The sequence below is a fragment of the Sorex fumeus genome, unplaced genomic scaffold (assembly GCF_029834395.1).
Source record: "Sorex fumeus unplaced genomic scaffold, SorFum_2.1 ptg000018l, whole genome shotgun sequence".
Lineage (NCBI taxonomy): Eukaryota > Metazoa > Chordata > Mammalia > Eulipotyphla > Soricidae > Sorex > Sorex fumeus.
Window position 1 is genome coordinate 18,493,014 of NW_026606075.1, and position 23,085 is coordinate 18,516,098.

A 23,085-nucleotide genomic window follows, 5' to 3' on the forward strand; every position below is an offset into this window, starting at 1 on the left:
GGAACCAAATGAGTCCAAGGTGCACATCAGTTTGACGCTGGGGATACGGGGATTGCTGGGGATAAGCAAACTTTCCTCTCTATACGGGAAGATCATAGAGGGAATCTTCATAATGATCTTTTCTGAAGTCTTCACTAAGAAAAGTAAATAAAACAATATCTCAGAACGATGATGAAAGGAAGAAATCCATTTTCACTCTGAATTTCTTTGAGTACTTGGCTTAATATTATACTTTAAGGCGTGTAATGGCTTAGACTCCTATGCATACTCATTTATATTGTGTTTCTCTTGCAAGTTGCATGTACAATGAATAATCTTAGATTTTAAGCAATGAGCAGGTTTGTGGAATTTTCATCCTCAAAATATGCAGTTTTTGTTTCTTTTTTGTATCAGGTTGCTGTGGTGCGTGCCATGCCATATTATCATCTACAAGATTTGGTGATCAGTTTGTTCATTTCGGAGTAATTTGTTTATTGTTAGTAAAGTATATCTTAATGTTGAACTTTTATTTCACTAAATATTTAGAAGAGCAAAATATCAAAATATTAGAACAGCATTAGCCTTCAACCTTGACATTTAGCAAATAAGCAAATTAAGACATAGAAAGTGACTCGCCTAAAGTCACAGGGGCAAAACTATCAAAGAGAACTAGAGAGGCAGCACAAGGGGGTAAGGCACTTGTCTTCCATGTGACCAAATCTGGTTATTCCCTGGCACTACATATGTCAACTATGTACCTCCACAAGTGACCCCTGAATACAAAGCCAGGAGTTAGTCATGAACACTGCCAGGTGACCCAAAGATCAAAAAGAAAATTTTAAAAGATCTGTCACCAAAACACGATTTACCTGATTCTTGAACCAGTAGTTACCTTAGCACTCTTCATAGCAACTTTAAAATCAAAATGATTTTAAAATCAAAATGATTTTAAAGATGATATAAAAGAATCTTTATTGAAGTTTATCTTCTAAGGCATTAGGGTAGATCTTCCTCTGAAATTCTTCAAGGTATATTATATTATTTTCATTCTTAAATGTAAGTAACCCTTGTTGAACTTCAAAGATTTTATGTGATTTGCCCATTTGTTAAATAAGGCCAACTGAAAAAGTTGTTTCTCAATTATCCTGTTTTCCTTAACAATACAGTTTGAATAAAATGTGTCGCCAAAGAAGACCTAGAGCAAAAACAAGCAGCTAAGACATTTAAGAAGAAATGCTAATGATAACCTTTCAGTAACAGTATTGCAAACCATAGTACTAGAGAGAAAGAGAGAGGAGAGAGAGAGAGAGAGAGAGAAAGAGAGAGAGAGAGGAGTGTCTGCTATAGAGGCAGGCTGGGGAGTGAGGCAGGAGAGGAACTGGGATCATTGGTGTCAGAAAATGTACAATGGCAAAGGGATGGGCATTGGAATATCATATGACTGAAACCCAATCGTGAACAACTTTGTAATTGTGTATTTCATGGTAATTCAATTTTAAAAACCCCAAAAATGTTAAATAGTTAATATTCATTAGAAATAATGCTATTTGTTCTTGAAGGAACAATAAATTTTATATCATTAGTTCATCTCCTCTCTTTTGAAATGGGTTTTTCTAGTTTTCCAACATTAAATAATTTGTTGTAATGCTCATAGTCATTACAGCTCTTGACAGAAAAGGTTCTACAGAGCAAAGGTACTTCCTCAATAGGCTTAACAGAACAGAAGATGTTAAAAGTGTTAAAAAAAGAAAAAGAGCAACCTGTATTTTGGGGGTCTGGTTCGAACCCTGGCATCCCATATGGTTCCCCCAAGTCCTGTCAGGAGTAATTCCTGATCACAGAACCAGAAGTAACCTCTAAGCCTCTCTGAGTGTGGCCCCAAAACAAACAATAACCAAAACAACAACAACAACAACCTGTTTTTCATGTCTTTTGTTTAGTTTTGCTTGTATGATTATTATTTACAAAATTATAAAACTCTTTGAGCTATCAAGTCACTTAAGTCATATGACACTCTTGAATATCTAGTTTCTCTAAGGCCAAGTTTTCTCTCTATCTATAATGGAAGAAATAAGAAGAGCACATTCAGGTAATTCAAGATGGAATCTACATCCATATCATTCTTCTGCAATTGCCCTTGTGGACCGAACTTTTTTCCTTCCCCTCCCTCCCTCCTTCCTTGCCTTCCTTTCTTCCTTTTTTTCTTTTCTCACTTCTTTCCTCTATTCCTTTATTCTTGTCTTAAGTAAAAGAGAATTAGAAAAGAGTTGCTTCTGGTTCTCTCATATTTGACAAAACTATGAGAATTTCTTAAACGTAAAAATAATTTTTGCAAGATATACATTATATAGCTATATTTGCTTATAACACTCACGTATAGATTTAACAATAATTATCATCTTATTTTTTGCATCCTCCTTTAAATTATATTCTTGTACTAGGGACATCTCTCATACAAGCAGGAAGGTCCCAAGTACAGATAAAGACAGATCTTTATGCCCAGAATTACTGTCTACTTGAAACTAGAAGTCAGAAAGGATGTACCTTCCTTTATTCCCCTGATCTTGTCACTGGGAACTTGGAGGCAGTCAGACAATGAGTTGAACAAGAACGGCATGGATGCCAGGTGTGTCTCCAGGGAGTTTTATTATCTTTATCTAAACTCCTTTATCAGGTCCTTTTGGATCACATTTCCGTCCTCTCCTTTTTTATTGATCAAGTGTGTGAGTTCTGTGCTCTCAGACATGGTATTATCTAATAATGACAAGGTGGCGGTCCCTTCACATTCAAGTTTACATTCAGAGTTCACATTTCAAGTCCCTGATCTTGGGCAGACTGGGGCAGATATCCTTTCTGGATGGTAAAAGAATAAGAAAGATTAAGAGTGCCTCTCCAGGGACCAGGAAAATAGCTTGAGGGGGTAAGCATATGACAAGTCTGTGCCTGGCACCTCATAGGATCACCCCTCTCAGCCAGGTGTGGAGCAGGTGGTTTCCAACCATCACTGTAAGTGGCCCTGACCACAGTCAGGCCCCCACAACTGACCACATTGCTGAGCTCTGACAGGAAATTATCGCAGGTCCCAGTGCTCCACAACTGGGTGTAGCTTTTACCAAAAATGCATCATGATGAACTCCATAGACCCTAGGAAGAGGAAGTCAACCCTTTATGATTACTTCATTTTAAAAAATCTTTTTTCATCCTATATAAAAGGGACAGACATTCTATTCAACACTTTAAATCCTTGTTCATTTTCTAGGAAATTCACGTGTAACATGAAGTCTTAATTGCCTGGAAAAAAGAAAGGTAAAATAAACGTGCTGGTGAGAACCTTATTGAACATTAGTTTGAAGGATATAAATTACTCAGAGAAATTAGCCACAGGCAAATATCCTTAGAAAATCACAATGACATTTCATTTTGCTCAGAAATCAAACTTGGAGCTTTTGCTCCCTAGCGCAAAATGTTACAGTAAAATGTGTCTTTCAATAAAACATTTTTTTCTCTCTTTTTTATAAGTGTCCTGCATTTCTGGTCAGGCAGATTTCTCCAGAACTTAACTGCATCACGACGGAACTATGCAGGGCAAAGCCAAGTTCCAACATGGAGTGATGGGAAAGGCTGAGCTGTGGGGAGGAGATGACTTCATTAGGGAGAAGAGACACTCTGAGTCGGTCCATGGGGCAGCCAAATGGCTCAGCACATCTGCACGCTCCCCTGGGAAACTGCCTGAAGTCGACTGCCCCCAAATGTCATCGTTTTTATAAAAGAAAAGATCAAGCCATAAATAGAGCAATCTAACTAAAATGAATCAAAGATAGTATAAACTTTACTCCCCTCCTTAGCACTTTCTCAAACTCTTTCTCTTCTGTCCTCATAGCCTGAAAAAATATGGGTCATCTTTCTCTCTCCCTCTCTCTCTCTCTTTTTTTTTAAATAAAGCGTTTTGACTGAACCAAGATGAACTGAGTCTGGTTTCTGAACACAAGGAAGCGGTAGAGGTCTTGGAATCTATGCAAGTCACAGAACAAAGAAAATTGTAAGATTTTTTTAGAAGCAAAATGTTTTGCAGTTGCTCTTTGGTTTCAGTGAGTACCAGACTCCATCAATTTAAAGGACAAAGGACCTCAAAGATGGGAAGCTTAATTGCAGCTACTCTGTAGGGGGGGACGTGCAAACAGCCTTTTGACACCAATAGCACACAGGTGAGCAAAGGTGTGAGATAATACAAGAAACAAAGGATGCTTGATAAAGTGAAAAGAACAGAGAACTACAGTTACTTACAGCATGATTTCCACTCAGTGCCTCTTTTGCAAACCACAGCACCCAAATGGAGAGAGAGAGAGAGAGAGAGAGAGAGAGAGAGAGAGAGAGAGAGAGAGAACAAAAGGAAATGCCTTGCCACAGAGGCAGGGTGGGATGGGGGGATGTGGGGTGGGAGGGATACTGGGATCAATGTTGGTGGAAAATGGGCACTGGTGGAGGCATGGGTACACTAACATTGTATAATTGAAACCCAAGTACAAAAATTTGTAAGTCTACAACTGTACCTCATGGTGTTTCACTAATTAAAAAAAAAGAAAGAATAGAGAACTCCATCCAGGTGACAAAAGAGGGTACAGATTTAATAAGCAGACATCTCGAATTTTATTCTATCTGTGAAAATGAATTGCAAACCAAATTGAATATCCAGGACTGTCATTTTTGTCACAAAATATTAGTAAACAATTTTTATTTTTTCATAGGAACCCCCAACCCCCCGCCCCCAAAGATGTTGAAGTGTTAGGGCCACTCTTGGCAGTGGGAGTAGCTGTTCTCTGACTTGGTTCTACATGTAATGGTGCTTGGAGATCAAACTCAAGGTACTTACATATGACAGGTATGTACTCTGCCATTTGAGCGATATCCCTGGTATATTTTCAAGCGCAATTCAGGAACTCGAGAGATAACACACTGTGTACAGCACTTGTATGGCATGTGGCTGACACAGATTTTATCCCCAGCATTAAAGAAAGAATTTTCTTTCTTCAATCTAACAAACTAAAATCTAAAAAGATACTATTTAGTATCTTTTTTGGTGAACCATATTACACATTAGGCATTTGGATATTTTTAAAAAGATAAAAACTGCATACCATCATCAAGGAACATTAATCTATTAGCATAGCTAAAATTTTCCAGAGTCAATAAATTAAAATTTTTTTCTGCTATGTAAAAAGATGATGAATTGTGAAAGGAAAGCACTAACTCATCCTAACAAGAAAATAAGGTCAGGAATGTGGTAGATATTCTGACTGCTGGACATGGGTATCAAATAAGGCAAATAAAATAAATCAACAATAAGCTAAAACATTTTTTCTTCTTAGTCATAACAAGGTTAAAAATTTTTGATTTTAAATATAGTACCAAATCCTTCCTTCAAAAATAAAGTTGAGAATATGTATTGATGTATTGGCCCTTTTCATCCGTCATTTCCGCAGATATCTGTAGAGGCTTTTGCTCTTTTCTGCTCTGGTGATAATAACTACATGTGCTGGCCTCCCCTCCCCCATTTCATTTTATACACAATCTCAATATTCCCCAGGTTCATTGAAACATAATTGACAGTATTTATGCCAGTTTAAGGTACATAATGTTGTGAGTTGATAGATGTATAGGTTGCAAAATGCAAGAAAATTAGCATAAACTTTACATAATTTCCAATTTGTTATTTTTTATTGCTATGATAAGAATAATAAAGACTTTTTCCATAGCAACTTTCAAGTAAACAAATATTAAATAAAGTCACCAAACTGTATACTAGGACCCTAAAACTTTTTTTATTTTTTATTTTATTATTTTTTTTTAGAGAATATGCTTGTTTTATTTAGCTGTTGCACAATAATGAGATGTTATAATCAGAAAATTGTAAAGGCATAAAGCAATAAGCATTTATTTATCATATGTTCATTGGCAAGTTGGAACGCTTCACTTTCCTTAAACTAAACTAAATTTAACAAAATTTATCTCCAATCATTGGTCAAATTCAGGTTAACTCCTTATGTTTCTTTTCTTTTCTTTTTTTTTTATTAGTGAAGCACCATGAGGTACAGTTGTAGATTTACAAATCTTTGTGCCTGAGTTTCGGTCATACAATGATCAAATACCCATCCCTCCACCAGTGCCCATTTCCCCCCACCCCCCCTCCCACCCTGCCTCTGTGGCAGGGCATTCCCCTTTGTTCTCTCTCTCCTTTTGGGTGTTGTGGTCTGCAAAAGAGGCATTGAGTGGCAATCATGTTCAGTCCATAGTCTACTTTCAACATGCATTTCCCCTCCTGGGAGGATCCTCCAAACACCTTTCATTTGGTGTTCCCTTCTCTATCTGAACTGCCCTTTTCCCCTAGAATATCCGGCTGGCCTCTAAGTTATGGAGTAATCCTCCTGGTGTTGATCTCAGCTATTCTTAGGTATTGATCTCATATTTTTTTGCTTTATATCCCCCAGATGAATGCAATTTTTCTATGTCTATCCCTCTCTTTCTGACTCATTTCGCTTAGCATGATACTTTCCATATTGTACCACTTGTATGTAAATTTCATGACTTCATCTTTTCTAAGAGCTACATAGTACTCCATTGTGAAGATGTACCAGAGTTTCTTTAACCAGTCATCTGTTCTTGGGCACTCAGGTTTCTTCCAGTTTCTGGCTATTGTAAAGAGTGCTGCAATGAACAAACAAGTGCAGATGTCACTTCGACTACACATTTTTGCCTCTCTGGAGTATATTCCCAGGAGTGGTATTGCTGGGTCAAATGGGAGCTCAATTTCTAATTTTTTGAGAAACGTCCATACTGTTTTCCAAAAGGGCTGAACTAGTCGACATTCCCACCAACAGTGAAGGAGTGTCCCTTTCTCGCCACATCTGCGCCAGCATCGGTTGCTTTTGTTCTTTTGAATGTGGGCCAGTCTCTGAGGTGTGAGATGGTATCTCATTGTGGTTTTGATCTGCATCTCCCTGATGATTAATGATGTAGAGCATTTTCTCATGTGCTTTTTTGCCATTCGGATTTCTTCTTTGAGAAAGTTTCTGTTCATTTCATTGCCCCATTTTTTGATGGGGTTGGATGTTTTCTTCTTGTGGAGTTCCACCAGTATTTTGTATATCCTTGTTATCAACCCCTTGTCAGATGTGTATTCGGTGAATATCCTTTCCCATTCTGTAGACTGTCTTTGTATTTTGGTCACTGTTTCTTTGGAGGTGCAGAAGCTTCTTAGTTTAAGATAGTCCCATTTATCTATCTCTGTTTTTACTTGCTCGGCCAGTGGTGTGGCATCTTTGAAAGTACCATTAGCCTCAATGTCATGGAGGGTTTTGCCAACTTTGTCTTCAATGTACCTTATGGTGTCTGGTCTGATGTTGAGGTCTTTAATCCATTTTGATCTTATTTTTGTACATGGTGTTAGGCAGAGTTCTGAGCCCATTTTTTTGCATGTAGCCATCCAGTGATGCCAGCACAATTTGTTAAAGAGGCTTTCCTTACTCCACTTCACATTTCTTGCACCTTTATCAAAGATTAGATGATCATATGATTGAGGGGAGATGTCAGTGTATTCAACCCTGTTCCATTGGTCTGCAGTTCTGCTTGCCCTGAAGATTCTTTAAAAATTGTTTTTGGACCATATCTGACAGTGCTCTGGACTTACTTCTGGCTCTGTATTTATTTATTTTTTAAGATATATTTATTTATTTTTGGCTTTTTGGGTCACACCCAGAGATTCTCAGGGGTTACTCCTGGCTCTGCAGTCAGGAATTACTCCTGGCAGTGCTCAGGGAACCAGATGGGACAGATCAGCTGTGTATAAGGCAAATGCCCTACCCGCTGTATTATCACTCCAGCCCCTTGGCTCTGTGTTTAGAGATCACTCCTGGCTGGACTTTGGGGATGATATGTGTTACCAAAAATCAAACCCAAGTTGGCTCATTCAAGGCAAGTGATTTACTCATAGCACAGCGGTAGGGTGTTTGCCTTGCGTGCAGCCAGCCTGGCCGAGCCAGGTTCGATTTCTCTCAGAGAGCCTGGCAAGTTACCAAGAGTATTCAATATGCCAAACACAGTAACAAGAAGTCTCACAATGGAGATGTTACTGGGCCCACTCCAGCAAATTGATGAACAATGGGAGGACTATCTCTCTATTTCTTTAATTATCTATTTCCTCATTCCTCTGATCCCTCAATCTCCAGAAACCACTGTTCTACTCTTTACAGAATAACAAGATCATTCAAAAAAAAAAAGCAAGCTTACATCTAATATAAATATTCTAGTGGTGAAACATTGAAAGCCTTTCCTCTAAAATTAGTAAGAAGGCAGGAATGCCTTCTCTTACCATTCCTTTTTAATGTTCAACCAAATGTTCTAGTCTAATATAAAAAGAAATTAAAAAAGTGTTCAAATCAGAAATAAAGAAGCAAAATTGTTTCTGCTAATGACATAATTGTGGAGAAAAATCTTCAATATTGCATCATAAAGATTTGAATCTAATAATTCATTAAAGTTCCAAGATACAAAATCCACATACAAAAAAGTTGCATTTCTATACACTTATTTCTATACAATTATCTTAAAAATCGCTCGAGCAATCTTAAAAGGAAAAAAATTAATCCCATCTGTATTAGCATCAAAAAGAATAAAGCACTTAAGAATAAACTAAACTAAGAGAATAAAAGATCTATATACAGAAAACAAAAAGATTTTGAAGAAAGAAATTGAAGACATAGACTAATGGAAAGATATCTACTTTTAACAAACTGGAAGAATTATTGTATAATACCATGCTATCAAAAGTCATCCAAAGATTCAGTACAATTTCAAAATACCAATGCTATTTACTTTTTAGAAAACTTGGGAAAACGATGTCTTTCTTAGATTGGGTTTACATAAAGGCAAGATCTAAGAGAATAATTTTTAAAAAAATACTTTATTCGGGAGTCATACCCAAAAACTATGTGCAGGTAAGAAGAAAATGAGACATGGAAGAAAATAAAATTAGTGATGTATGTGGCAATGGTACGGCAATTGCCGTACCATATTTGATAGGGTTCAAATATGGTAACACCTACAAGGGCGATTAGAGGTTGCCCCAAAAGCCTCTATCCCTCTCGGAGAGCCTGGCAAGCTACGAGAGTATTCGCCCGCAGGGCAGAGCCTCGCAAGCTATTCGTTGTGTATTCGATGTGCCAAAACCAGTAATTACAATGGGTCTCATTCCCCTGATCCTGAAGGCATCACCAATATGGCAGCATTGAGAAGGATGAGAAAGGAGAGGCCGATAAAATCTCAAGGCCGAACTTGGCTGCCACAACAAAGGAAGACAAAAATGATCGTCTGTACTTTCAATGCACGTACGCTAGCATCAGATGCATCCATGGAGGACCTGATGGTACAAGCACAAAAGATCAAGTATGACATCATTGGTCTGACCAAGACAAGAAGGCACCAATCTCATCATGCCATTTTTGACACTGGAGAAGAATTGTTCCTTGGAACATGTGATAAAAGAGGTGTCGTAAACATCGGTGTCCTTGTCAAGACAAACTTGGCCATGAGCATTGATTCATTCAAATGCCTAACAACTTGAATCGGACGTTTATATTTGAATAGATGTGGCTCACTGCCTGCAGTTTCTATCTTCGTTGTCTATGCACCAACATCCAATTATGATGAAGGAGAAATTGAGAAGTTCTACATTGAGCTGGAGAAGTTCTATAAAGAAGACCACACCTTCTACAAGATCATTGTGGGTGATTTTAATGCCAAGATAGGACCGAGAAGATCAGCCAAAGAACTTCACATCAGGACCCATGGCCTAGAATGGAACGAACAGGGTGAGAGACTGTCTGAGTTCATCATGTCGACCAAGACCATGCATGGTAACTCAAGATTCCAGAAGGCCGAATCTAAACGTTGGACATGGGACTCTCCTGGTGGATGATTCCACAACAAAATACACCACATCATATTCAATCGACGGTTTTGCTTGACTGATGTCGCTGTTGTCCCAAAATTCCAAACGGGATCGGACCACTGTCTCCTTCGTCCAAAATTCTACTTCACAGAGCAGGGAGAAAGGGCTGCAAAGTTTAAAAAGAGAACTCCCAGAACGACCACCAACTGGGAGCTCTTTGGAACTATTGTGGCAATATGGGAAGATGCCATGGTTGACAACATTGATGAGGAATACGATCAACTGGTTCAGCACCCCCATGATTGTGCAAGGAACACCAAGAGAGATAGCCACAAAAAAAACTCCTGTATTTGAAAACTCTTGAGCTTATTTGCCAACGTAGTTTGGCGCATGCCTTAGGCAACCGCAAGTGAATGTTCGAGCTCGCAAAGCAGTGCAGAGATGCGATCAAGGAAGACCTCAAAGAGAGAAGAGCAGAAGTGTTGGTAGATGCGGCAGAAGCCGGGAAGAGTCTTCGTAATGCCCGCCTGTCCTTCACCAACTTCAAGACCAAGATGACTACCCTCCGACGTCCTGATGGATCTATCACATCTTCCAGAAGGGCAATCAATGGAGAAGATTATCCATGACTTCTACTCAAATCTCTTTGATAGCCTTGTCCACCTGCCGACATACCAAATTCCACAGGATGGATATGTCGCTCCCAATGTTCTCCCTTCTGAAATCCAACACGCCATTTCGTCAGTAAAGAAACGAACAGCACCCGGCCCAGACAAGGTCAGATCTGAACACCTGAAGAACCTGCCATCAGTACTCATCAATACGCTGGCTCGGCTCTTCACCTGCTACCTGTCTGAATGCAAGGTTCCATCCCAGTGGAAAACCAGTAGGACTGTACTACTGTACAAAAAGGGAGACATCCATGACATTCGCAACTATTGCCCGATCTGCCTATTGTCTGTCATCTACAAGTTGTTCACTCGAGTCATCCTAAATAGGATTGGCAGAACACTAGATGAAGGACAACCATGCAAGCAAGCCAGGTTCCGCAAAGGATTCAGCACCATCGACCATATCCACACGATAACCAAGCTCATTGAGGTTTCTCAGGAGTTCAAGATGCTGCTCTGTCTAATGTTCATTGATTTAAAGAAGGCCTTTGATTCTATTGAGATGGAAGCGGTCATTGAAGCCTAACCAATCAGGGCATTCAAACTCAATACATCAAGATCCTCTGTGAGCTGTATTACGGATTCACTACCAAGATCTCACCATTCTACAAAAAAGTAATCATTGACATCAAGAGAGGGATTCGGCAGGGTGATACCATTTCACCGAAACTCTTCAGTGCCACCCTCGAGAACATCATGCGATGACTGGAATGGGAAGGAATGGGAGTGAAGATAGATGGTCGGCAACTGCACCACCTCCGCTTTGCTGATGACATTGTTTTAATAACACCAAACATTAGCCAAGCAGCACAAATGCTGGCTGACTTTGACCGTGAGTGTGGAAAGGTCGTACTACAGCTGTATCTTACGAAGACAATGTTTATGAGAAACAGCCTCATTCCTGATGCCCCAATCACTCTCAACGGAACCACCATCTCCGAATGCAACAGCTAAGTGTACCTAGGTCAAGAAGTCAGCATGACAAATGACCTTAGCACTCGAGCTGCGCAGAAGGAAGAGAGCGGCTTGGAACGCCTTCAGGAGTGTCGAAGAAATAGCTAAGAGGATGAAGAACCTTCGGCTCCAAGCACATCTCTTTGATTCCACTATTCTTCCTGCATTAACATACTCCTCAGAGACCTGGGCCATACGCAAACAAGATGAGAACACTATTCGGGTTTCCCAAAGAGGAATTGAAAGAGCTATGCTTGGAATATCACGTTTCACTCAAATGAGAGAAAGAATCCGGAGTTCCAACCTCCGTCGACAATCAAGAATCAGTGACACTGTCTCATTTGAAAAGATGTCAAAAATCAGATGGGATGGTCACGTAATGAGATTTAAAGACGACCGCTGGACTAGAGCTGTTACTGACTGGATTCCATGGAATGTCAAAAGACCGCGTGGCCACCCACCTACCAGTTGGTCAGACTTCTTCATCAAGATCATGAACGATCAGTTTGTGGCTCTTCGTGTTCCTAGAGCGAACAGACGCCATTGGGCTACACTATCATGTGACAGGGACAAATGGAGACGTTACTGGCGCCTGCTCGAGCAAATCAACGATTAACGGGAAGTCATGTGATCAAGTGATCAAGTGATGTATGTGGCAACTGGAGTTTATTTCATTTGGGAGAATCTGAGAACAGTGAAGAACATAATATCTCAAAGATAGGTATCAGAGGAAGAGAGAGCTGGAGCATTTTTACATCTAATGTAGGTAAAGTGCTACTTCTGCCATGTACAAAGACAGACTAAAATCTATTATCAGAGAAAGATATCAAGCTAAAAGTTGCAGAGGCTACAACAAAAGCTTGATCAGGTTGCGTGGAAATGATGGCGAGAGGTTATGACAGGAACACCGATGGTATATTTTTTAACTCTCAGTGTCCTAAATATCACAACAGGTTTCCTACCTTGACTGGGGCAAAATGAAATGGGCTATCTTAGGATCTCAAAGGGGACTGTGAATCTATCCAGGGCTCTCCCCCCTCAAGAAAAGCTACCTTCTTTGGTTTTATGCACAATCTAAATTTTCCCAATTTATGTGGTGTTTTGTTACTGGCTTCTTGAGTTTGTTTTCAAAATTCATCCAGATATCAGCAATCCAGTACTTTTTAGCAACCTAGTGAACTGAATAATATTATTATTGTAATTATTATTATTCAACTGATTGTGTGGAGGAAATATGACCTCAAACACAGCAATATACATCTCACTGAATAAAGATTTGCCTAAGAAGACAGGAACGAGGAAAGCCTCTTCTCCAGTCTCCTCTGCCTTCATTCTCTGGCACATCACTATTTGTCCTTAGGCATTTAGATATGTGTATGGATTTCATGTCCTGGACCTTATGTTTCATTTGCAAAAAAAGTTTCCAGGCATTCAATGATGAGATCATCTCAGATCAAATTCCAGGATTTCTTTGATTAGTAATATTTAGTCAACTCCAGAAGGTGGGAGAGATCTTAATCATGGCTCTGCAGTAAGGGAAGAGGAACAAAGCCAAGCCCCTGGAATTTCCCAGCTGAAAGGTCAGATGTTTGATCCAGGGCAGCAAGCAAAAGGGAGTGCTATTCTGAACACAGAGCCGGACAAAGAAATTAGGTTTCCAACATGTCAGGCAGTTCCTGATCTCTTTTTACAGGGAGGAATTCATTAAGTTTTAAGGTCTTCAAACTTGAATGACAAGGAAAATAGAATCATGGAAAGAACATTAAACAAATTTACCTGCAAGTGTTTCCTCACTAGGAAAATATCTATACAACACAGTTAACATCAAGATTTGATGAGATACCAAGATAAAGTTATCTTATAAAACCAAAGGGCCGCCATCCATGTGTGTGATCAGAAATGAGAAGGGGCTCAAACAGCCCAAGGTGTGCTAGTTAAATTCATTCATATTATGGAACAATAAATGACTGGAAAAAGGAAAAAAACTTTCTTCCACTTCTGACCTGACCTTATATCTATTCTTTATCAAGGGCATTTTGGAGTTCCACAAATAGCACTGTTTCCTAATGTCACATATATATATGTACTTAATAGGTAGGTAGGGGTATGTGTCTGTGTGTGTGTGTGTGTGTGTGTGTGTGTGTGTGTGTTTCTGGGGTTCAAATCTAGGGTCTCATTCATGTGAAGCACACCTCTTCCATTTAGCTGAAAATCCTAACCTTCTGTAATTTTCACAGTGCCTTTAATGCTTTAATACTCACCTGACAAAAGTATACATGAAACACAGTGTCTTATTTCTGGTGTATGACCAGTTCTAAATAAATTCACAACAGCAGGCTGCAAGAGAATAAGCTGATCAATCTAAGAAGCACCTGCAACATTATTGTTTCTCAACATATATCTTCTTCAGGGAAAAAATGGAATTTTATAGCTCTGACATGAAAAATAACAAGCAAGCTAGCAGCAATCAAGTAATTAATAAGAATAAATTGAACTCACTACATATACAAAATTTTGTGCTTCAAAGGAAACCATCAAAAAGGTGAAAAGATAACCAACAAAATAACAATTTTTGCAAATAATATATCTGATATGGGACTGGTATCTAGAATATATTTTCAAAAAAGTCTACAACAAGGGGCTGGAGTGATAGCACAGCAGGTAGGGCCTTGCACACAGCTGACCCTGATTCGATTCCCAGCATATGGGTATAGTCCCCTGAGCACTGCCAGGAGTAATTTCTGAGTGCAGAGCCAGTAGTAACCCCTGTGCATTGCTGGGTGTGACCCAAAAAGAAAAAAAAGTCTATAACTCATCAAGGAAAAGTAAATAACCAAAATAAAATTTTAAAGCAAAGTATTGTCTGAATGGGCATTCTAGAAAAATGACGCATAAATAACAAGTTAACATCTGAAAATATGCTTGATATCATTAATCAAGAAGACAACATGATTTAAAATCATAATAAGATAGTTCACTAGGATAACTAGAAAAAAAGAGAATAAGATACGAATGTTGGTGAGAATGTGTAGGAGTAAGAATCCTCATGTGCTGCTGGTGGGAATGAATAACCACATTGGAAATAATCTAGAAGATCCTAAAATGGTCAGATTTAAAATATCAATTTTTTCTAGCAATTTCTCCCCTAGGTTAAAAAGTGAAAGTCTATGTTCACACAAAAACTATGTATAGAATCATTCACAGCAACAATATTCATTAGAATTCAGAGTAGAAAAAAAAATCCCATGTGTCCAAAAATGAATGAATGGAATGTCTGATACATCCAGAGAAGTTAATATTTTTTATCAATAAAAGGACTGGAGTATTAATATATGTGATAATAAAGGTAAAGGTAAAGGCCCTCCCGTTGTTCATCGATTTGCTCGAGCGGGCCCAGTAACATCTCCATTGGAGACTTTGTTGTTACTGTATCTGGCATATCGAATATGTCAGGGGGAGCTTGCCAGGCTCTGCCTTGCGAGTGAGATACTCTCGGTAGCTTGCCGGGCTCTCCGAGAGGGGCGGAGAAATCGAACTCGGGTCGGCCATGCTGGCTGCATGCAAGGCAAACACCCTACCGCTGTGATACGTGATAATAGGGCTGAATTTTAAAAACAAACTAAAGAAAGAAACTAATCGCAAAAGACCACATGTTATAGCATTTCATGTATCCAAAAGGCTAAGAATCAGTGAATCTATGGACACAGAAAATATTGTTATTATAAGGATATGGGATTATGAGTATATGGAATTAATGGCTATAAGGCATGATATTTCTTTTTGTAGTAATGAAAATATTCCAGAATATGCTGATGGATGTGCAGTTACATACATCTGCTAAAAATCATTTTATTGTGTATAAGTGACTGAATCATGTGGTGTATGAATTATATCTCACATACAATAAAGGTGTCATATTAAAAGATTTGGGTTTATTCTAGGTAAGAAGGAGGAGGAGGAGGAAGAGGAGGAGAAAAAGGAGAAGAAAAATATGTTTAAGAAATCATTTGTGATGTGGTCTGAGAATGTGACTCAGTGGTAGATAATATGTCTGACATGTGCAAGACCCTGGGTTTGAGGCCTGGTACCACACACATGCACAACATTTACTTGTAGCGCTTATAAAAGTGCAGATGCTCTAGTCGTTTGGCAAACTTCCTGAATAGAATTTCTGGCACTGAAATCCAGGAATGTAAAATATAACAGGTACTTTCATTCAGTCTCATTTGCATTGTTTTTCATGCACACAATCAGTCTACTTTTCTAGTAAATAAGATTTTGGGGAAGATTTTTGTATGTAACCAAGTTTGTCATTTAAAGTTCAACAGTCAAAAAATAGATTGCTTTTAAAAAGAAACCCTCTTCTCAATATTAATAAAGAGCTCTATGCAAAAGATTTTTAACATTTTCATTAGTGTATCCAATGATAAAGTTAAAAGAAAAACCAAGTAAAATTACATAATTTATAGTAGAGTCTTGATCTTATCCCCCAACTGTAACAAAAATAAAGACAACTCCCTAGAAAGCATCTAACATTTGAGAGATCAAGATCCAACTTGACCATAGCTGCCAATCATTGGGATAAGATTTCATCTTCCACATCTCAACCTCAGCTATTCCATTTTCAGTTTTAGCTATGTTCAACAGTGGGAAGTTTATGCTTGCTACGGGCTAAAAACTCTTCAATTGTCTGATACAATGAGTATTAAAGTTTGAAATTTTCCTATGAAAGGTCTTTTATTCATGGATTATTGAACTGCATATCTATACAAGATATTAGCATGTACAAAGTTATGGTTAGTATTCCCTAGTCACTTAATTCTTGAAGTATTCCTATGTATCTGTGTGAAAAAAATACGCCTGGGATTTGTTTAAATTAGGTATGGTTAGATATATGAAAATGATTGTCATGAGATAAAATGATTGTCCTCACAGATCCCAAGAAAAAGATGCAAGGCATATCCCACAGGTGGGCCACCTGGAGAAGAACCAGGCATGGTCAGTTGACAGAGAAGGGCAAGTCAGACTGTTGCCCAGAACCTGTATTGAGGATTTTGTGGAAAGGAACGAACAGGGCAAAGACAGGCATGCTAAATAACTTCAAGAATGGAGAGTTTAAATAGTGTTTAAGAACTTTTGGCTACAGGGATGGACAACCAAGGAGTTGTCCAGAATCTGGCCTTGAGATTTAGGGCAGATGCTGACTAGAGATGTGAAAGCCTGAAAAAAGAAATGGTTTGAGTTATGAATTCCAGATGAGTTGGTTTTCACTAGCTCTACTTTTTCTTTTGGATGGGGTGGGAGCCATACCTGACAGTGCTCAGGTGATATACCAGGCATATTGGAATTCAAACCATCGTCTTGACTGCACCCATAGCTGCATGCAAGCCAAGTGCCTTAATTCCTGCACATGCCCTCTCTCTCCTTTTCCCTCTCTCTCTTTCCCTGTCTGATTAGTCAGTCAGTTTTCATATCGAAGAGTGCACAAGTGGGGGAGTAAATTGTTACTGGTAGAAATTAATAGCACAGGGAGCACCAGTATTTTCAAAATATAAGAATACAATAAATAAGGAAATGTAGTCAATAAACACTTGTAACTAATTGTCTCCCAATGCATCACTTCTTTTCTCATAACATGCTTGGTTCATGACTTGTGAGAGAACATTTCCCAGATTACTTGCAATCAAGAAGGATCACATGAACAAACTCTGTCCAATCATGATGCAAACTTTTAAGATCTGTCCTTCAAGGATAGAAATATTGACTCTCTTCCTTCCTTCCTTTATCTTGCTGCCTGAAATATAAATATGGCTCTTAACTTTCTTGGATTAAACATATAAAGACAATGACGCAGGGATGGCAGAGAAGCAAGGGAGAAGAAACCTGCTAGCTTGACACCATGAATCTGCTATGCAAGGGTCAATCTATTTATCTGATAATCTGACCATTTCATAAGAAAGAAATTTAACAATTGTCATCACGATCCTCCCGTTGTTCATCAATTTGCTCGAGTGGGCCCAGTAACGTCTCCATTGTGACACTTGTTACTGTGTTTGGCATATCGAATACGTCACGGGGAACTTGCCAGGCTCTGCCGTGCGGGCGAGATACTCTCGGTAGCTTGCCGGGCTCTCCGAGAGGGGAGGAGGAATTGAACTTGGGTCGGCCATTTTGGCTGCATGCAAGGCAAACGCCCTACTGCTGTGCTATCGCTCCAGCCCAACAATTGTCATATTACTCTAATATTTAATGTCTGCTATGAAGTTAGGACCTATATTCTGACACAGGTGAGATGCCATGTATCGTTTTACAGCCATCTTTCACATTGTACAATGTAAAACCTCTGAACAGTATATAATAGCACTGGCCCACCTGTCACATGAGAATAGGTTCAAGGTGGTTATGCTTACTCTTAGTAAATCTTAAGTTCAAAACCCTTCATTGATCATAGACCAAAATGGAGCCTATCATCATTTCAAGATAAGATGCAAAAAGTAACGGATCAGCCTTATTTTAAAAGATAAAAATACATTCAGTACTAGAATTCACTATTTTCTTAGAAATGAAACTTAAAAACTTAACCAAAAATAGGATGATAAATAATTCTGCTGAGTTTGTTCAACGTGTTCAGAGGAATAATCTCTTAAATCCAATAGCACAAGTTGCAGTCTATGCACAGGGGAAGTTAGAAGGCTTGTTTGGATCTGTCATTTGCATGCATTAAGATGGAAATTGAGCATCCATATTTTGCTTACATGTGCCAGTGAAGTGATTGCACTTCCCAAGATTTCTTTGTACTCATAATTACTTGATTTGTGAACCAAATGTGTGGTTTAAGGATGAAAATAGGTACACAGTAATTCCATTTGGGAGGTCCAATTTTGACATAAATGACTAAACTCTTTCATGAAGTAAAGATTAGCTATAGGATTCAAATCTCGTATAAAACATTTGCTATTTGAGGGATTCATTTATTTGAAGGATCTAGTGTGTTATTCTTCATTTAAAACTTCACTATATTTGTAGGTGTAAAGTACTGTTTTTATCTGCAGCATATCATATCAACTCTGCAGCCACATGAAAATGTATCAAGAATGTATGTGCAAACCAATGGAAACAACATTCTGCAATTTTCTGCCTGTTGTTCTAAGATGCATATGCACAGTATGAACCATTGAAAAACTGAATTTTGACCCCATAGATTTATGTTTTAAAAAGCACCCTATGAGTCACAGTTTAATTCATAAAAGTAACCCCCTTCCTCAAAAGTCAACCCTCAGACTTATTTAAGTATGTTCCATAGGAAATGGAATAGGATAAAAAGCAAGCATTCTTTACTAATTTAGAAGTTTTTCCTACCCATAACTAGTGCTATTTTACTACAAACAAAACACTCCTACATCTGCTATATCACAAGTTGTAATTAGCTGAAGTGCTTCAACCACTCTCAGATTGCTTGACAATTAGCTTTCCTTTTTGCAAGACTAAGAGGGACCGCAGTTTCTTTCAGAGAAGTAGAAGGAAAACAGGAAGCCTTGGAGCTATAATGCAAGAGCCCTGTGGTTGAGGGACTCACTTGGCTGTCAGTGGCTGGCAGGAATCTGTCCTGTTAGCCATTTTGAAGGAGTTAATTTTTTGGGGGGGAAAATTAACCCAAAATACTGGATAAATTTACATTTGAAAAGTCTGTAGCCAGCAGCTGTTTTTAAATTGAATAGGAAAGCCACCATTAAGGTTTTAAAAAGGCATGTTATCCTTGGTTAAGTCAATGCTCTAAGTTGGCATGAATTTCAGCCTTCTATTTTAGAGGCAAATCTAATCATTCTATTATCTCTCTGTTATCAAAATCAAAATATTTTGCTTCCAGGGTAGTGTTAGTTCCAAAAAGTAGGAAAGATCTGACGATAATTTAAGATTCACCAAATATAATGGCTCTAGTAAAAATAACAAGAAAACAACAACAACAACAACAACAAAACAGTAATAATGGCTGCCTATTGTTAAGCATCTAATATAGGAAGCATCTTTTTAAAGATAATTTTGAAGTGAAGTTATTTATTATTCTAGCTTTCACAAAGAGAAATCAAAATTCAGCGGGGATGAACATGATCTCAAATAGCCACGACACGAGTGATTTCCACTGCAACAACATGTACATGTCTCCATAGAGTTACTCTACATTACACTAATGTTTTGGGAAGAAGATGATAAGATAAAGAGGCTGGAGGCAGATAGAGTCAAACAGGAAGCCACGGTCGAAAGCTCCTTGTGTGTGAGCCTGAGAGTGGGTTTAGCGTGATCGATTTTGTTCTTATTCTTAAACTAAGAATGTCAGTCTAGTTCAAAGCATAACTTATTTCAGGAAAAGGCTGCCATTGGATTTTCAAAGTTAATCGTAACTTTCCCGCAGGAATTGTTACTCTTTTACAGGTCGTTGCCTATTTATTTTTCTTCTTTAGAAACACATAGGGGACCAAAAGTGGAATTATCCTACTCCCACACTTCCTTAAAAGAGGTGGGTGGGGAAGAGTGGCAACCGCACTTATCGAATTTTAAGAGGCCTCAGACTTAGCTAAGTGCTCTGTAAATCCTTTCCATCCCTGACATTCTGATAATCTCCTTTTTCGGGACGTATTATTTTGATTTTGATAATGAGGTCTTCTACCTCATTCAGTTTTACGCAAGAACACTGAAAGATCAATTGGTGTTCTGTTCCATTGGCTCTTTTTCAGCTAAATACTTCCTTTTTACAATTTTTCCCCTAAATCATGCTTCAAAGTAACACAACATGATAGCACCAGCCTTGAATATTAGCCCTCAAAGATAGAAATGTTCTTGAAATAAGTACAGTAGGACTTTTTGTAATAACTTTTACAGTCTTCTCACACTACTATCAGTTCCTGATGTAGCCATAATAAACATGATTTGAAGTTTTAAAGTCTTCAGGAAATTCTGGCCTTTGAAAAAATCAGTAACTCTCTTAGCAGGTTTCTCCAGAGTTAACATAATGTTGACAAACAAACTGGACTAATAATCTATTAGAGTAAAACTAGAAATTGTTTAAGAGGATAATTAAGAAACCTATGCTTACATGATTCTAAAAATTATAGATTTAAGTTTTTTCAAGTGAGAGTAAGAAGGAACCTCATGTATTTAATATTCCTGACTTGTACACTTAAATAGAACACTGTAAAAGGTAAAATCAATATTAAAAGTGTTAGCATTTCAAATGTCCATTTTCCTAAATAAAGAAAAAAATTGGACTTATAAAAACAATTTTATAACATTTCCATAAAAGTGTAGCACTTGCAAGTGTGCATTATAAATATCATTTTATTTATTAAATAGCTTTGAGATGGTCTTTTTGCCATGTGGGTTTTAGCTTACCAAAATTTTAGCCCAAATCAAATTATTTTCATTTTACTAAACACCACTAAGAGATACCAAGCACTTAACAATCTTAGGTCATACACTGTGACCTAAAGTGTGTGTGGCAGTTAACCTCCTACTCAAGTTCATCTATTTTTGTTACCTCTTGGCCACAAAGCACAACAGATTTTACGTTAACTTATTTCTAGAAATTAGAGTAACCTAACAAACGCCTTTCAGATTCAAGAAATTTCCAGCTCAAATATCTGATTGTAGTTCATGGATTACATGAGACTGTAGAAGCAAGGATTATGTTGGAAAGTTAGGGGTTTTTTTGGGGGGGGTTTAAGGAAGTGAGGAATTTTCTTCTATATTTATGATGCAAAGCTCTTGACCTGGAAAATGTTTTTTTCAAATATCTGGAAATAATGATTGATAAAATATACATATCCTGTTCCTATTTTAGACATACTTTTGTTTTTTCTTAGTTTTAAAATGGAAGTAAAATCATTAGTGCACCAATTTTCTCATCATTGAAAAATTATTCATGGATATATAATGGTTGAAATAGCAGTAGACTCCTTGGGTTTGACACATGACTTCTTTAGTTAGCTAGTTCAATGAATTTAGGAAAAAAATTTAACTCTTTTCTTTATCCAACAAGAAAACCTCTACTCACTGTAAGGTCAGAATTGTAGTGCTATTTATCCTTGAAGGGTTCTTGGGTGATTGAAGGATGTATTGTTTACAAAAGACTTCAACAAGGCACAATTCAGGTAACAGATTTTATAAGCAACTAATTATCAGTAAAGTGAAGAATGTATTTAATGCCCTCTTATAATCATAAATTTTTATTTCAGTAAATTTTGCCACAGTTTAAAATATTTAACATTATTTTTCAAACCACATGTAATAATTTCACCAACTGAAAGTGTACAATGCTTTTACAACTTTTCAGATATTTATACACCAGTGACACCATTCCTGCAGTAAAAGTAATGATTATATTTATCATCTTCTAAGTGGTCATTGTGCCTTTGTAGATTTGTCTTATCTCTATCCCCAAATCTATTCCTCCAGCTAATCATTGATTTCTTTCTGTCACTATAGATCAATGAATATATTTTAGATTTTATACAAATAGAATTACCAAGTCTTCTATCTGATGTGACTTCTTTCATTGAGAGTGATCTATGAACAGATTTATTATTTTTATTATATTTTATTGAATAATATTCTATTGTCTACATTATATCACAGTGTGTTTATCAACTTGATATTTTGTAGTTGGAAAATAAAAATATTATGATTATAAAAGGTTTTCTAATGACGTATATATATGCATTTATTATTTTTGACAAGTGGTTCAAGATCTAAATAAATATTTAAATTGTTTTCTAAATTGAGTTTTTCTCAAGCTTCTTAAACATACAGTAGAATCCCTTATAGTGTCAAGTAACTGAACATGGAGGTCATTTTAAAATAAATGTCTTTATGATTTGTTATAAGTAAATGTTTGAAATATATATGTTATTCATACTTGGCGTTGCATAACAATTTTTGTGCAGAAGGGTTATAAGGGAGAAAAAAATTTAAAGTCTTGCTTTAATTTTATTATTTTTTTGTTTGTGGATCAACCCACCCCCAACCCCCATCCCCAGTGGTACATGGGGAATATTCCCTATTCAGTGACAGGTGTTACTCCTGAAGGAGCTCTGGGGACTATGCAGTTCCAGGGTTCAATCTCTGGCTTATTTTAGATTGTTGAGCTATCTCTCCAATCCCAGAAGACCTGTTTTATGAAATCTCATTAGAATCAGAGAGTTTTTATTCCACCAAGACCTGGGTACTTGGTTGGCATGATGGCCTGGAAAATCTCTCAGAGTACATAATTGAAACAATGGTAGGACTCTAGTTGTTGGGTCCTTTTCACTCTTTCGCTATCTTCTGTTGCCTAGTACCCATTGTTGGAAATCCAGTTTTCCATTTAGGAGGGAAGTGGTTTGATTTTCTGACAGAGGAATGGATCCAGGTACTTTTATTTCCTCTTAGTCACAAGGATAAATCTGTCTTCATTCTTGCAGTATGAGCAATCTGATTTACCAAGTTAACCAAAAGAGGTGAGTTCATTAAATTTGACTGCAGTCATGTGGGTTTTTTTTTATTTTT